Source organism: Phyllobates terribilis, unplaced genomic scaffold (assembly GCF_046119375.1).
Source record: "Phyllobates terribilis strain yellow unplaced genomic scaffold, ASM4611937v1 Scaffold_8__6_contigs__length_399053987, whole genome shotgun sequence".
In the NCBI taxonomy this organism is placed as follows: Eukaryota; Metazoa; Chordata; class Amphibia; order Anura; family Dendrobatidae; genus Phyllobates; species Phyllobates terribilis.
The window spans coordinates 311,176,101-311,193,078 of NW_027362768.1; positions in this window are offsets into that span (position 1 = coordinate 311,176,101).

The following is a 16,978-nucleotide window of genomic DNA, read 5'->3' on the forward strand; positions in this document are numbered from 1 at the left end:
TTGACTGGAAAATAATTTGGGCTTTGTAGCAGTGTGCAGCACTGATCCTATTAGGCCATCTATAATAAGCTTCACCAGATTTAAAATTAAAAATAATTTTTAGCTGCATCTAGCCCGGAAAATAATTTTGGGGCTCCGAGATGCGCAAGACACATAAGTGCCTTCTTGCTGCACTACCTGCAGCATGACCCTCATATTGTCAGAATTCGAAGTAATCATGACTACTGGGTTGCCACACTCTTAGATCCCCCAAACTTTTCGATCAACCTTTTCATTTTAATAAAGACCAAAAAAATGGTCATTTTTGAAATTATAAGCATTAGCAGGTTGTTAGAAACTGAAATCAAACAGTTTTCAACTCAAAACTTTATTCTAGGTGATGTTACATTTTCACATAGGACCCCTTGTTCGAAAGGAGCTTCTGAACTCTCTCGTCCATTGAATTTGTCAGGTTTTGGATGGTTTCTGCTTCAATTGTTTTGCATGAGGACAGAATACCCTCCCAGAGCTGTTGCTTAGATGTGAACTGCCTCCCGCCATCATAGACACTCCTTTTAATGATGCTCCAAAGGTTCTGAATGGGGTAGAGGTCAGGGGAGCATGGGGGTCACACCATAAGTTTGTCCCCTTTTATGCCCATATCAGCCAGAGATGCAGATGTTTTATGTGCAGCATGAGATGGTGCATTATCATGCAGAAAAATGATCTTGCTGTGAAATACACGGTTCTTCTTCTTGAACCATGGCAGGAAGTGCTGTTTGAGAAAATCCACATACATTATGGAGTTCATCTTTAGTGCCTTCAGGGATCCTAAAGGGGCCGACAATCTCTCTCCCCATGATTCCAGCCCAAAACATTACTCCACCTCCTCCTTGTTGGCGCTGTAGCCGTGTTTGCGTGGGGTGTACATCAACCAGCCATCCTCCACTCCATTCATCTGGACCATCGAGCGCTGCACGGCACTCATCCGTGAACAAAACAGTTTTGAAATCAGTCTTCATGTAATGTTTGGCCCACTGGAGCCGTTTCTGCTTGTGTGAAGTGGATAGAGGAGGTCGACAGGATGGCGTATGCACAGCTGCAAACCTCTGAAGGACCCTGCATCTTGTTGTTCGGGGGACGTTGGAGGCACAAGCAGCTTCAAAAACTTGTCTGCTGCTATCTGCTGCTATGACAAGGCTTTTTTGCCGCTGCTCTTTCAACCTGACGTAATTGCCTGTAGGAAAGAGTCCTCAATTTGCCCTTATCAGCACGCACACGTGTGTACTGTGAATCAGCTACATACTTCTTGATTGCCAAGACACTTCATCCTGATCATCGCACAATGTTGATTGTAGTCATGCCTTGACCTAAACACTCCACAATTTGTTGCTTCTCAGCAGCCGACACATCCTTTTTCTTTCCCATTTTGGCAGAAAATGTAGGCTGCTTAATAATGTGAGAGAGCCTTCTTAAGTAGTCTTGCCTTTCATTGGACACACCTGCCAAACTAATTAGCACAGGTGTCTGCAATTGCTTACAGTGATATAAAGAGCCCTGACACACATCACCATCAATGAGTTTAACTGACAAACAAACAAATTCTTCCCTTATCACTCCTAAACACTTTTTGCATAATAATTTGGAACGCGGTGTACATGTGCTTTTCCACAAAACACCAGTGGTTCACGTAGTGAATCTTACAGTTCTAACTTGCCAACCGTGGTCTGTATGGAATTGTTAAATAAAGGGCCCAAAATTAAGATAACATAGATGGGAGAGGTCTCTATGAATAGGAATTCCTAAGTATTTGATACCCTGTGAGGGCCAGGCAAAGGGAAAGTTGGACTGGATGGAATCCTATATGGATTTAGGGAGGGAGACATCGAGGGCCTCAGACTTCGCTGCATTGATTTTAAAATTTTACCATGTAACAAAGTGATCTATTTCAGCCATAACAGCAGGGATGGATATATGTGATTGAGTGATATATACTAGGACATCATCAGCAAATAGAGAGCACTTGTACTCGGTGCCTCCCACCTCAATCCACCTAATATTGGGGTTATGGCGAATTGATGAGAGCAGGTGCTCCGTCACTAGGATGTATAAGAGAGGGGACAGAGGACATCCCTGCCTTGTCCCATTGGTGATTGTGAAAGGTGATGAAAATGTTCTGACGCACCCCCTGGGCCTTGGGACACCCGGAGCCGGACCCTTTTTGGTGGATGCTGGTGGTTGTAGTCTTCGTGGCGGCGATCCGGTTCCGTGGCTCAGGGCGGTCAAACCAGTGGCGGAACTATTTATGTGGTTTTGATGTTTAAATGTCCGACTACGCCACCCGTGGATTGCGGTCAGAGTGAACCGCCGCTACATGGCAGACCGCTAAGGCTGGTGTTGTGGGTGCAGCAGAGCGTAGCATAACTCCCCACGGGAGGAGTATAGCCTCAGGGCAGTGTATGCGGAGGATGGGGGTGATGGTGCAGGGCAGCAGCAGTAACGACACGGAGTCAGTGATGCAGTTCAGGGCCTTTACTCACAGTTCTTATTATCCAGACCACGTCTGCAGGTAACGGCTGCCCACGTCGTACTGTGCTCACCAGGTGAGGGGCTCAGACAACTCCCAGATAACTTTGGAGCGCTTCACAGGACCCCCTTTGTGTGTCCTTTGTCTGGCCTTTCTTACCAACACTTCTGTCCGGCTGCCTCGGGCCTCCTCTTGGTAAACTTGGCGCCAGTTTCCCTGACCCTATGTGGTGCCTTCCTAGCGGGTGGAGCAAGGGGCTGCGCCACATAAAATGTCAGAGCCTCCGGTTTCTAGCTGAGGGTCGTTTCCTGCCTCCACTAGTTCGGGGACCGGTCTCCCCCTTTGGCCTGACCCCTCCACGCAGGTGGATTCGGGCGTGCGGTGGCGACTCGCCCGTCCGCACCCCTGGAATCCCTTCATTCCTCGTTCCTGGAGCCTTCTCCGCTCCTCTTCCTTCCTTCTCCCTCTTGCAGGCCTGGGCCTCTGTTACTAGGCCCGCCTCCGGAGCAGAGCTCATGCAGAGCCCCTGCTCCCTGCCACTTCTGCTCAGACTTCTCTGCACTGAACTAAGATGGTGCCCACCTTTTATACTCCCTTCTCAATGCACCCAGGAACTGCTTCCTCCCTGCTCCTGCACTGCAGGGTTCCCCTTCCTCAGTGTTCCCTCCCCCCACTCCAGCCAGGGACAGGGACTGTCGTGCCCATCTCAGGGGCATATTGGTCGCCCTGCCCCACGGCAATGTGGTGTAATGCATGCAGGTGTCGGGTCCTGATCCACACTCCATCCTTATCTGAGAGTGAGATATCACACCTCTGGGTGAGGTGCAATACGTCTGTAGCAACCGAGCCCTCGGTGCTACAGTTCCATTTATCTTCAGCCTAGGTGACGTATTGTGATACAGGGCCGTGATTTTGGCTATAAAAGGGTCCCCTAGACCCCTACCCCAAGCTTTTTAAGAGAATCATATATGGCGTGCCAGGAGACTCTATGGAATGCTTTCTCAGCATCCAACGAGAGTATCTACTTACAAATTTTTAACTGCATCTAGCCCAGGAAATACTTTGTGCCTAGTAGCAGTGTCTGCTAGTCAGCGGATTATCCCGGCTGTTAAGCAAGCTACACCACCTGTAGTTTGGACACTTAATTTTTTCAAAGGAAATGCTTCGGGACCACGGGATACTTAGTGAAGAGCATCAGGAGGCACCCCAAGGCATAGGGGCTGGGACTGGCACTAGGATGCCTTGCGGTGGACAGCCGAGCTCGATCCTTATAAAAGCTTTTTAACTGCAGCAGCTTTAGTGGACGCTACTGGAGCTGGAATTACGCGGCTGCTGGCATGAGACTTGCCCTCCAATAGATCCTTGTAAATGGATTTAAAGTGTATTCATTCAAATTAGAGAGACAATTTAAATTAAAAAGCTTAGAGCTGCCTCCACCACAGGGGGGCTCTCTCGACCCACCAGCGGACAGGCACCAGTATTGGGAGAGGGGGGCTGGCCGTCAGGGTTCACCGCGGCTCTGGCACAAACCCGGCGACACGGAGGTGGCACGGGCAGGAGCGGACTGGCCGTCTCGGCTTCTCACTTTTTGGATTTTAGAAGGGCATGACATGCCTATATCTGTGTCTCCCCCTCCTTTTACTCCTCCACCTCTTTTCTTTTCGCATGACTATATGTACTTGTCACTTTTCCATGTGTTAGTTGTGTCTTCTGAGCAGTTTGTCAGCTTTTGGACACCTTTGAAGGTGTTTTCTATGTGTTTCTATGTGTTTTTGTTTGCCTGCCATTGGTTTTAACGGTGTTCGAAGGTGTTCGACGAACAGTTCGACGAACAGTTCGGCGAACACACGGGTGTTCGACGAACCGAACCGAACTCGAACACTACGGGGGTGGCTCAACACTACTTGGGACACCCGGAGCCGGACCCTTTTTGGTGGATGCTGGTGGTTGTAGTCTCCGTGGCGGCGACCTGGTTCCGTGGCTCAGGGCGGTCAAACCAGTGGCGGAACTATTTATGTGGTTTTGATGTTTAAATGTCCGACTACGCCACCCGTGGATTGCGGTCAGAGTGAACCGCCGCTCCAGGGCAGACCGCTGAGGCTGGTGTTGTGGGTGCAGCAGAGCGTAGCATAACTCCCCACGGGAGGAGTATAGCCTCAGGGCAGTGTATGCGGAGGATGGGGGTGATGGTGCAGGGCAGCAGCAGTAACGACACGGAGTCAGTGATGCAGTCCAGGGCCTTTACTCACAGTTCTTATTATCCAGACCACGTCTGCAGGTAACGGCTGCCCACGTCGTACTGTGCTCACCAGGTGAGGGGCTCAGACAACTCCCAGATAACTTTGGAGCACTTCACAGGACCCCCTTTGTGTGTCCTTTGTCTGGCCTTTCTTACCAACCCTTCTGTCCGGCTGCCTCGGGCCTCCTCTTGGTAAACTTGGCGCCAGTTTCCCTGACCCTATGTGGTGCCTTCCTAGCGGGTGGAGCGAGGGGCTGCGCCACATAAAATGTCACAGCCTCCTGTTTCTAGCTGAGGGTAGTTTCCTGCCTCCACTAGTTTCGGGGACCGGTCTCCCCCTTTGGCCTGACCCCTCCACGCAGGTGGATTCGGGCGTGCGGTGGCGACTCGCCCGTCCGCACCCCTGGGATCCCTTCATTCCTCGTTCCTGGAGCCTTCTCCGCTCCTCTTCCTTCCTTCTCCCTCTTCCAGGCCTGGGCCTCTGTTACTAGGCCCGCCTCCGAAGCAGAGCTCATGCAGAGCCCCTGCTCCCTGCCACTTTTGCTCAGACTTCTCTGCACTGAACTAAGATGGTGCCCACCTTTTATACTCCCTTCTCAATGCACCCAGGAACTGCTTCCTCCCTGCTCCTGCACTACAGGGTTCCCCTTCCTCAGTGTTCCCTCCCCCCACTCCAGCCAGGGACAGGGACTGTCGTGCCCATCTCAGGGGCATATTGGTCGCCCTGCCCCACGGCAATGTGGTGTAATGCATGCAGGTGTCGGGTCCTGATCCACACTACATCCTTACCTGAGAGTGAGATATCACACCTCTGGGTGAGGTGCAATACCTCTGTAGCAACCGAGCCCTCAGGGTGCTACAGTTCCATTTATCTTCAGCCTAGGTGACGTATTGCGATACAGGGCCGTGATTTTGGCTATAAAAGGGTCCCCTAGACCCCTACCCCAAGCTTTTTAAGAGAATCATATATGGCGTGCCAGGAGACTCTATGGAATGCTTTCTCAGCATCCAACGAGAGTATCTAATTACAAATTTTTAACTGCATCTAGCCCAGGAAATACTTTGTGCCTAGTAGCAGTGTCTGCTAGTCAGCGGATTATCCCGGCTGTTAAGCAAGCTACACCACCTGTAGTTTGGACACTTAATTTTTTCAAAGGAAATGCTTCGGGACCACGGGATACTCAGTGAAGAGCATCAGGAGGCACCCCAAGGCATAGGGGCTGGGACTGGCAGTAGGATGCCTTGCGGTGGACAGCCGAGCTCGATCCTTATAAAAGCTTTTTAACTGCAGCAGCTTTAGTGGACGCTACTGGAGCTGGAATTACGCGGCTGCTGGCATGAGACTTGCCCTCCAATAGATCCTTGTAAATGGATTTAAAGTGTATTCATTCAAATTAGAGAGACAATTTAAATTAAAAAGCTTAGAGCTGCCTCCACCACAGGGGGGCTCGCTCGACCCACCAGCGGACAGGCACCAGTATTGGGAGAGGGGGGCTGGCCGTCAGGGTTCACCGCGGCTCTGGCACAAACCCGGCGACGCGGAGGTGGCACGGGCAGGAGCGGACTGAACGTGTCGGCTTCTCACTTTTTGGATTTTAGAAGGGCATGACATGCCTATATCTGTGTCTCCCCCTCCTTTTACTCCTCCACCTCTTTTCTTTTCGCATGACTATATGTACTTGTCACTTTTCCATGTGTTAGTTGTGTCTTCTGAGCAGTTTGTCAGCTTTTGGACACCTTTGAAGGTGTTTTCTATGTGTTTCTATGTGTTTTTGTTTGCCTGCCATTGGTTTTAACGGTGTTCGAAGGTGTTCGACGAACAGTTCGACGAACAGTTCGGCGAACACACGGGTGTTCGACGAACCGAACCGAACTCGAACACTACGGGGGTGGCTCAACACTACTTATTATAAGTGAAAGGAGGACTTTATACTAACCAGACAGCAGATGGCGATAGTGTGTAAAGTTATATGCTTGCTGTAATGTGGGGAGGGAAGCTCTCAATTGTTGGTTGTTTATTACTTCCTGTGGTTTTTTTTTTCTTGAATGTGTTATGTCAGCAGCACACGGACTGTGTGACACTGAATTGTATCTCATGTTTATCCAGTATGAAGTAAATACTGTTTACTCAAGTTATCTTGCTGATTGAAGCTCTCGTAAGTACAGTGGTGACTGTAAGAAGATGCACTCCGCGACTGACCCACTACCCTGGCTGTGGGCACGGGAGGGAAGGGGACCGCGTTGGACGGAATAAGTATTTACATAGATGGTGTGTTTATTCCGCTCCTCCTCCAGGAAGCCGTACCCACTCTTGCAGTCAAAATACAGGACCATTCCAGGCTTCATATGCCTGACGAGATCTTCACCCTCGGGGCCAATTAAAAGGGCTCATACCCATTCTTCCCTCCTGTTCTTGCCCCGGATCACATCTGCTATCCACTGTGCCTTGACAGCAAGTTGGTGTTGTCTCAGGCTTAGGGACTGTTTTTGGGGTTGGTGAGAAACCGACAGGCGGCTGAGCCCATAAGGCTTCTAGCTGATTGGTCCTTCCACGGACCATAAACCAGGCCAAGATCAGGGGTTCAGCCTCTAGCTCACGTCCTGCCTCTGGCTCTCTTTCAGGGGATGCGGTGACTTCCACCCGGCCTTACCTCCTCCTTCACCAACGTCATTAGTTGCTGCAATCAACTGCGTCCTATTTTTTCATCTGGTGGTTCCTCGAGCGCAAGGACTCCTCTCTCTAACATAAGCTCCCACTCCACCATCATAGCTCTCAACTTGATCAATTTGTAATACTGCGCTCTCCTCAACTTGCAGCCGACTAATGCCGCCATTTCACTCGGCGTCTTACTTCACTGCTCCACCTTTCACCATGTGGGGGTTTTCTTTGGCTCACCATCCCATTCGATCAACTCCTCCACCGGTTTCCTGGGTCACACCTCACTGTGCGAGCCTTTTCCTTCCACTTTACTTTACTAAAGCAGGCACTCCCCACTGTGGGTTGACACTTCCAGTGAGGACACTACCTCTGGTAGGTGTAACCTCTGAAGGGCTGGATGGCTCTTTGTACCCTTTTGTACCTTCTATGCCCACAATAAGCAGGACCTTCTCGTTGTTCTGGGCCACTAACTGCTATTTCAAAGTTCTTGCTAGGCGCCATTTTAGACCATGTAACGGTCGCATTCCTGCACATAACTCTAATCTTCCCCGCATCACTCTGTGCTTCTAGCTGCAAGACTCGACATTCTCTTCGTTTCACGTCCTGTCCTGGCCCATTACCTCTGAGTTATAAACTTTGGGCCGTTCTGCTAGGCGTCCCCTCTCTGGACCCGTCTCCAGTTGACCATTCTGTCCTTCTGTCAGTTTTCCTTACTTTTTACCCCGGTTCACACTAACCACTGTCTTGGTCTCCTCTCACTTCGGGAGACCCATGCTACGCAGCACTGCTTACTGTCCAGACCTTAGGTCTGCTTCTCACACACACTGGGCCCTATCAAGCGTCCTGACAGGAAACTGTCTCTGTCCCTTCACCTTACCCCCTTCCACTATTGGCTGGTCCCATATATTAACTATAACTCTCCCTACTGTCAGGTAGAACACAACACTATCACCAAAAATGCATGTCAGAGTACACATTAGACTACACTGCAATTATGCATGTGTCATCAAGGGGGAAAGTGGGCAGTATGTAAATCTCCTTACATTTCCCCCTTCTTTAACGATGGCCGTCCTCAGCCATCCGGAACCTTGGAAAACACCAATACACTTCACCACACACAACATATTAGACCAGTTGGAGTCCTTTTCTGTCCCTTCACCTTAGCCCCTCCCACTCTGGGCTAGTCCCAAATATTAATTCTAACTCTCCCTACTGTCAGGCAGAACACAACATTATCAACAATAATTCATGTCACAGCAGACATTAGAATACACTACAACAATACATGTGTCTTCAAGGGGGAATGTGGGCAGTATTTCTATCTCCTTAAACTCCCATGACAAAAGGTAAACCATACGGATTCCTCTCGTCCAACTTTTCTTGATGAGAATGGGACCAATTTATTTTTTTTAATGCTAGTGTGAACAAACCCTAAATGTGAATTGATTCAAAATGTTCTGTACCCCAAAATTCTTCCAACAAAAGTGTCAACTCAACCCACAGAAAAAAAATCCCCACTCAGGTATGTCATCTGTTAATGGAAATATAGGGGGCTTCCACGTTACTGGTAGCACAAAGGCTCGGGAAAAGAGCCACTGCTCGCACCTACTGTCCCTGAAAATCTAGAAAAATCTGTGCTCCCAAACCCAAATGCCCCCCTCCTGAGCTCCGATTAATTTACAGGGTGTGTGTCTCCAGAAGCAAAAGCTGGGCACAATGTATGGGCACTGCAACGTACTGGGCATGTGACTCGCCCCCAGGGCAAGGGGGTACTCGGCTTCCAGGCCTATGGATGCCGGTGGGGGATATCACGGTGGCTGGTCTGGTCCGTGGCCCAGGGCGGTTACCAAAAAGGGGGATTATTTATAGGGGATTTGTAAAGTGTTCGTGACGCCACCTGTGGAATGCAGCTAAAGGGAGCCGCCGCTGCAGAGCAGTCCTCTGAGGCAGATGTTAGGGCAGCTTATGATGGAACGGCTCCCCACAGGTGGAGCGGGCCTCAGGGCAGTGTGAATGGGGTGGGTTGCGCTGGGCGTTGTAGTGCCAGGAGGCAAGAGGGCGCAGATGAAAGAATGGACGGAGGCAGTACGGTGCAGTCATCCGAGTCTTTACTCACAATTCTTATGACAGTTCCACTGGTGCACTGTACGGGTGCTAGCCTCCCACGTCACGCTGCGTTCACCAGGCAGGGGTTCAGCTTTTCCTCAGGCAGATCAGGAGCACCTGACGGAACCCCGCTTTCTTGTGTTCCTAGCTAGACCGTCTTCACGCTGGGTCTTTCTCCCTCCTGCCCTGCGCTTCCCCACTCTCAATCCCGCTCGGGTGCTCTGAGGTCCCTCCTGTCTTACCGAAGTTCCCAGACCTGCTTGACCCTCACGGAGATTAGGAAAGGGCTTCAGCAACTGGACTCTGAAAGCCAGAAGCCTTCGGTTTTTCCAGCCAAGACTTGAAGTTACACGACTGGTCCAGGGGCCGGTCCCCTTCTTGCGGCCTACGATCCCTCTGTCTTCTGACAGATTCGGGGCGTACGGGTGCTGTCCCGCACTCGCCGTACCCCCTGGGATCCCTTCTTTAGATCGGAGCCTACTCCTCTGCTCCCCTCCTGGGCCTCTAGGACTAGGCCCTATTTGTGGAGCAGAGCTCCAAATGAGACTCTTCTCCCTGACTGTCTTCCTGAACTGTTCTTCTGAACTGACCTGCCACCCTAACATGGCTTCCCTTTTTATACCTACTGTCAAAGTGCTCCCCTAAACTATTTCCTCCACCCACACCCACTACTGGTTCCCCCTACCTTTGGGTTCCCCCCACTCCAGCCAGGGTCAGGGCTCAGCTCTACGCACGCATGTTGCCCCTCCAGCCGGCCTGGAGCAGTGTAGTGTTGGATGCAGGTGTTGGGGTTCCGGGCAGCACTCCCTCCTTACCTGAGAGAAGGAGACACCACACCTCTGGGTGAGGTGCAGTACCTCTGTGGCGACTGAACCCTCAGGGGCACCACACATGTCACAGTGATACTGCGATAGAGAGGTGCCAGAAGATTGCGGCGTCTGGTCACCCGAACTGGTTAGATCTGCTTCACCATCTTCCTACACAGTGCAGGTTTTCTTTGCTCTGGCATTGGTGAGGTTAATCAGTTCAGTTGATCTCCTGGAGTTCTCCATGCTGGATTGACTCAGCTGTTCTATGTTGGACACTACCCTCTGTTATATATGCTCGCCACTGGCATTTGGGAATTGCGAGTGATAGTTCATTCTGCCTGGTTTGGAGCTGGAGGAGTTGTTCAGTGTTTGGAGTTGGCAGTTGGAGAGTTGTTCTTGAGATTTCTGCGTGGAGTTTGCTTGCATGTTCATCATCATCCTCTCCTATTTGGTTTTACCTACATTACCCTCCCCTGTGTACCACTCTGTTGTTTGAATGTATTCTGTATAATTGTAGCTTTCATTTATCCCTGTATATCTTCCTTTGTCTTTCTGGTTAGTGCAATCCTATACACTTCGGCCTCCTTCCTGGGTGGGGGAGGGAACAGATAAAGTAAGACAGGAGCATAGTGTGACGCTCACAGCCCTCACCCTGGGAAGCGGGGGGGGGGGGAGTTACTCGGAGCTGGGTCAGATGTTGGGGGGTTTCAGTCGTGGTCCGTGCCCAGGGCGGTCACAATAAAAGATGTTTAATGGGCTTTCAGGGTTGAGTGGTAATTTTCCGACTACGCCACCTACGGTTCCCGGTGACGGACACCGGCGCTGTTTCAGTCCGCTGAGGCCGGTGTTACGGACAGCTAAGATGGGACGGCTCCCCGCAGGCGGAGCGGGCCTCAGGGCAGTGTGAGGAAGGATGGTGGGTGCAGTGCCGCGCAGGAAATAACAGGCTGAAGCGGGGTGTGAAGTCATCCAGGGATTTTTACTCACATTCAGATGTACTTTAGCCGCAAAGCTTCCCTCTGATCCTCGCGGCGTGCTGCGGCCACCAGGAAGGGGATCCAGCACTTTCCAGATAGATCAGGAACACCTGTCGAGACCCCTCTGGTGTGTGTGTTCCTCTCCTTGGTGAGTTCTCCCACTAAGTCTTCACTTGACTGTTTGTGTGGTTAGAACTAGGTGTAAGGCCGGGTCCCACTGGATGAACGCAGGTAGAGAGGTACAGGTGGCTTATGCCGCTCCGTCCGTATCCCTCCTGGGATCCACTCAGCCTCCAGGCTTTTCTGACTGAGACGTGAAGTAGTAAAGTCAGATATCGGGGGCCGGTCACCCCTCTTGCAGCAGGAGTCCCTCTGACTAGGCCAGAATAAGAAATACAGGTGGCGTATGCCGCTCCGTCTGCATCCCCCTGGGATCCTTTTGCCTGTGGAGCTTGCCTCCTCTGCTCCCCTCCAGGCCTTCTTAGGTAGGGACCTTGACCGGGTAGAGACAGCGGTTAACTCTGACCCGCTCCTCGCCTCAAGGCCAGAGAACGAGGATCGTGTATCTTCAATAGGCTGCAGGTTCTTAGCAGAAAGCCACATTCAGCGATGAAGATCACAATCAAAGACCTTGAACTTAAGATGGCTGAAGATTAAATATGAATGGGTAAGTGTACCCTAAAAGTGTGTTCTCCACCCTCACCCACTACATGGTTCCCCCTAACTTTGGTTCCCCCCCATATCCTCTATCCCGGGCCGGGGCAGCACCCTGGTGCATTTAGACCCCCTACAGGACAGGAGTGGTGTAGTGTTGAATGGTGAAGTAGGGTCCTGAGAAGTGCTCCATCCTTACCTGGAAGAGGAGATACCACACCTCTTCTGAGGTGCAGTACCCCTGTGGCGACTGAACCCTCAGGGGCGCCACAATAGCAAGGCACGCGACCCCGGCGTCTCCACTATCCAAGGAACAGGGATAGACTAGGCAGCCCCTAGCTTGAGAGATAGGGAAGGAGCCCCTTGCCCCGAGATATCCTGCAACAGTACCGTGACAAGGCACTACAATGTACAGGCACTACAATGGCATTTGCGATTTTCACTCAGCAACTTGCTGCTTGTTTCTGGAAAACACAGATGGAGTCAAAATTGTCACTATACCTCTAGACAAATTCTCAGAGGGGTGTAAATTCCAAAATGGGCTCACTTGAGGGGGGGTATTATGCTCTTCGGGCTCTGTATATGGAGTCTGCAAACTATTCTGTGAAAATTTGTTCTCCAACAGTCAAATAGCGCTCCTTCCCTCCCGAATTTCAGTATGTTGCTAAGCAATATTGTACAGCCACATATGGGGTATTGCCACATTCAGGAGAAATTGTGTGACACATTTTGGTGCCATTTTTATCCATTTCCACATGTAAAAATAAAAAATCTGGGGTTAAAACAAAATTTTTGTGGTAAAAATATATATTTTTTTGTATTGCCCAGTGATATAAAATTCTGTGGCATACCTGCAGCATCAATATGATCCCTGCACCCTTAGACAAATTCAGGGTTTCTGTGGCTCTGACATATGAGGGGCACTGCCAATGTAACATGGCATCCTCAAACCATTCCAGCAAAATCTGTACTCTAATATGGTAAATAAATAAATAATATGGCCTCATTCCCTTCTGAGCTTTGCACTGTGCCTCAAAAGTATTTTTCAACAACATATGGGGTATTTGCGTACACAGGAGAAACTGTGTAACAAATTGTACCATTCGATTTCTTCTATTACCCCTTTTGAAAATTACAAACCTGAGGCCAAAGCAACATTTTAGTGGAAAAAATAGTATTTTTTCCTTTACTCAAGCCAGTGTTAGGCTATGTGCCCACGATGCAGAAATGAAGCAGAAAATTTCTGCAGCATTTCTGCATCTCCCTGGCAGATTGTGCATGCGTTTTTACTGCAGAATACATGCGGATTCACATGCGTACCCACATGCGTTAGCGCATGTGTTTCCGCATGCGGACTGACAAGCACTTTCCAGGCGATAGCATCACTTGGAAAGTGCTTGACAACTAGGTCACACTATATAAATTCATGCAACCGGCATGGATTTATATAGTGTGACCGTAAAAATAAAAAAAATAAAGCTATACTCACCCCCGATGCCCCGGCGTGTGCTGCAGCGCTCGTCCTGGCTTCTTCTGGCTTGCCGGCACATCGCGAGACAGCCTGCGGTCACATGACCGCGACGTCATCTCAGGTCCTGGAAGGAGAAGCGCAGCAGGGGCTGCCGGACAGGTGAATATAAACTTTATTTTTTATTTTATTCTTTTTTTTACAGGTACAATGGTACCCAGGTCTGGATGAGAGTCTTCTCTCCTCCAGAACTGGGTACCATCTGCACATTGAGACGCATGTACAAATGTACAGACACGGATTCTATGTGTCTCAATGCAAGTCAATGGCGGCGCTTCCGCTGCGCTTCCGCAAAATTAATGAACATGCTGCGGATTTATGAGCACTGCAGAAACGCTGCGGAAAAATCTGCAGCATGTGCATTGACATTGCGGAATGCCATTGAGGACCATGGGGTGCGGATTACCATGCGTTTTTGATGCAGCATTTCTGCATCTCCCTGGCAGAAAAAAACGCATGCGGATTGTACATGCGTTTTTCCTGCGTAATACATGCGGATTCACATGCGTTTCCGCATGCAGATTGACAATCACTTTCAAAGCGATTTTAGCATCACTTGGAAAGTGCTTGACAACTATGTCACATTATATAAATCCATACAACCGGCATGGATTTATATAGTGTGACCTTTAGAATGGTTAAAAATAAATAAACCTTGATACTTACCTTCCGATGGCCCAGCGTGTGTTGCTGCGCTCCTTCCTGGCTGCCAGCTGATCACAGGACACTGCACTGAAAGACCTGCCGTCACATGACTGTGACGTCAGCGCAGGTCCTTCAATCTGCTGGCAAGCACAGGGAAGGAGTCCGGGGGCCGTCGGAAGGTGAATATAATCTTTATTTTTTATTTTATTCTTTTTTTTACAGGTTCTATGGTACCCGGGTCCGGAGGAGAGTCTTCTCTTCTCCACACTCGGGTACCATCCGCACATTAGAACGCGCCAATTACGCAAGTACAGATGCAGTCTTGCGGAATTGGCGCGTTCTAATGCAAGTCAATGGCGGCGAAAACGCAGCTCTTCCGCAAAATTAATGGACATGCTGCGGATTTTTGAGCGCAGCATAAACGCTGCGGAAAAATCTGCAGCATGGGCATTGAAAGTGCGGAATTGCATAGGGGACCATGGCAGAAGGCTTACCATGCGTTTCCCAAGCGTTTACGCTGCGGAAAATTCCGCAGTGAAAACACTTAAAAAACGCATTCGTGGGCACACAGCCTTAAAGGAATTCCTCAAGAAGTATAGTTTACAAAATGGGGTAACTTCTAGGAATTTCTGCTGCTTGGCATATCAGAGGCTGTTCAAATTTGACATGTAAAAAAAAAAAGGAGATAACAGGGCGCAATGGGTGACTCAGTAATGCAATTTGTAGAGGGGTGTGGGAATGGCTACTAACCTTATGGAGTTGTGCACCCCTGCACAACAGTCATTTTAATTAATTTTTGCCCTGTTATTAGCGCTCTGATACCGCTATTCACATTCACTGATTGTCTTCAAATTTGACATAGCATCTGCAATTTATTTCAGTCAAAATGGTGCTCCAAAATTCAAATAGCGCTCCTTCCCTTCCGAGCCCTTCCATGCCCCCAAATAGTAGTTTTCCCCCACATATGGGATATCGGTGTACTCAGGAGAAATAGCACAACAAATTGTATGTCAATTTTCTCCTGTTACCCTTGTGAAAATGAAAAAATTGGAGTTAAAGTAACATTTTTGTGGAAAAAAAATATTTTTTCATTTTCACAGCTCAACATTCTAAAATTCTTTTAAGTACCTACAGGTTCAAGGTGTTCACCACACATCTAGATCAATTCCTTGATGGGTGTAGTTTCCAAAATGGAGTCACTTTTGGGGGGATGGGTTTCCACTGTTTAGGCACATCAGGTGCTCTGCAAGCGCGACATGGTGTCCACTATCTATTTCAGCCAATTTTGAGTTCCAAAAATCGCATGGTGCTCCTTCCCTTCTGAGCCCTGCTGTACGCCCAAACAGTAGTTTTCTACCATGTATTGGTGTACTCAGGAGAAATTGCACAAGAAATTGTATGGTCCATTTTCTTCTATTACCTTTATGAAAATGCAAAATTTGGGGTTAAAACAATATTTTTGGGAAAAATTAAAATTTTTATTTTTTCCTTCTTCCACATTGTTTTAATTCCTGTGAAGCACCTAAAGGGTTAATAAACTTTTTGAATGTGGTTTTGATCACTTTGAAAGATGCAGTTTTTAAAATGTCACTTTTGGGTATTTTCTGTCACATATGCCCCTTCAAAATCACTTTAACCACTTCGCACCAGAGCCTGTTTTTGCCTTCGTGACCGGGCCAATTTTTTCAATTCTGACCACTGTCACTTTATGAAGTAATTACTCTGGAATGCTTCAACGGATTCCCCCGATTCTGAGATTGTTTTTTCGTGACATATTGTACTTCGGATAGTGGTAAAATTTCTTCGATATCACTTGCGTTTATTTGTGAAAAAATCAGAAATTTGGCAAAAATTTTGAAAATTTTGCAATTTTCAAACTTTGAATTTTCATGCCCTTAAATCAGAGAGATATGTCACACAAAATAGTTAATAAATAACATTTCCCACATGTCTACTTTACATCAGCACAATTTTGGAACCCAAATTTTTTTTGTTAGGGAGCTATAAGAGTTAAAAGTTGACCAACGATTTCTCATTTTTCCAACAAAATTTACAAAAACATTTTTTTAGGGACCACATCATATTTGAAGTCACTTTGAGGGGTCTTTATGACAGAAAATACCCAAAAGTGACACCATTCTAAAAACTGCACCCCTCAAGGTGCTCAAAACCACATTCAAGAACTTTATTAACCCTTCAGGTGCTTCACAGGAATTTTTGGAATGTGGAAGAAAAAAATTAACATTTAACTTTTTTCACAAAAATATTACTTTAGACCCAATTTTTTTTATTTTCACAGGGGTAACAGGAGAAAATGGACCTCAAAATTTTTTGTGCAATTTCTCTTGAGCGCGCTGATACCCCATATGTGAGGGAAAACCACTGTTTGGGCGCACGGCAGGGTTCGGAAGGGAAGGAGCGCCATTTGACTTTTTGAATGTAAAATTTGTTTGAATAATTAGCGGACGCCATGTTGCATTTGGGGGGCCCCTAATGTGCCTAAACAGTGGAAACCCCCCACAAGTGACACCATTTTGGAAACTAGACCCCTTAGGGAACTTATCTAGATGTGTGGTGAGCACCTTGAACCCCAAGGTGCTTCACAGAAGTTTATAATATTGAGCTGTAAAAATAAAATTTTCACATTTTTCCCACAAAAACGTTTTTCATCCCTTAATTTTGCATTATCATAAGGGTAATAGGATAAATTGCACCATGAAGTTTGTTGTGCAATTTCTCCTGAACACGCTGATACCCCATATGTGGAGACAAACCACTGTTTGGGCGCACGGCAGGGTCCGGAAGGGAAGGAGTGCCATTTGACTTTTTGAATGTAAAATTTGTTTGAATAATTA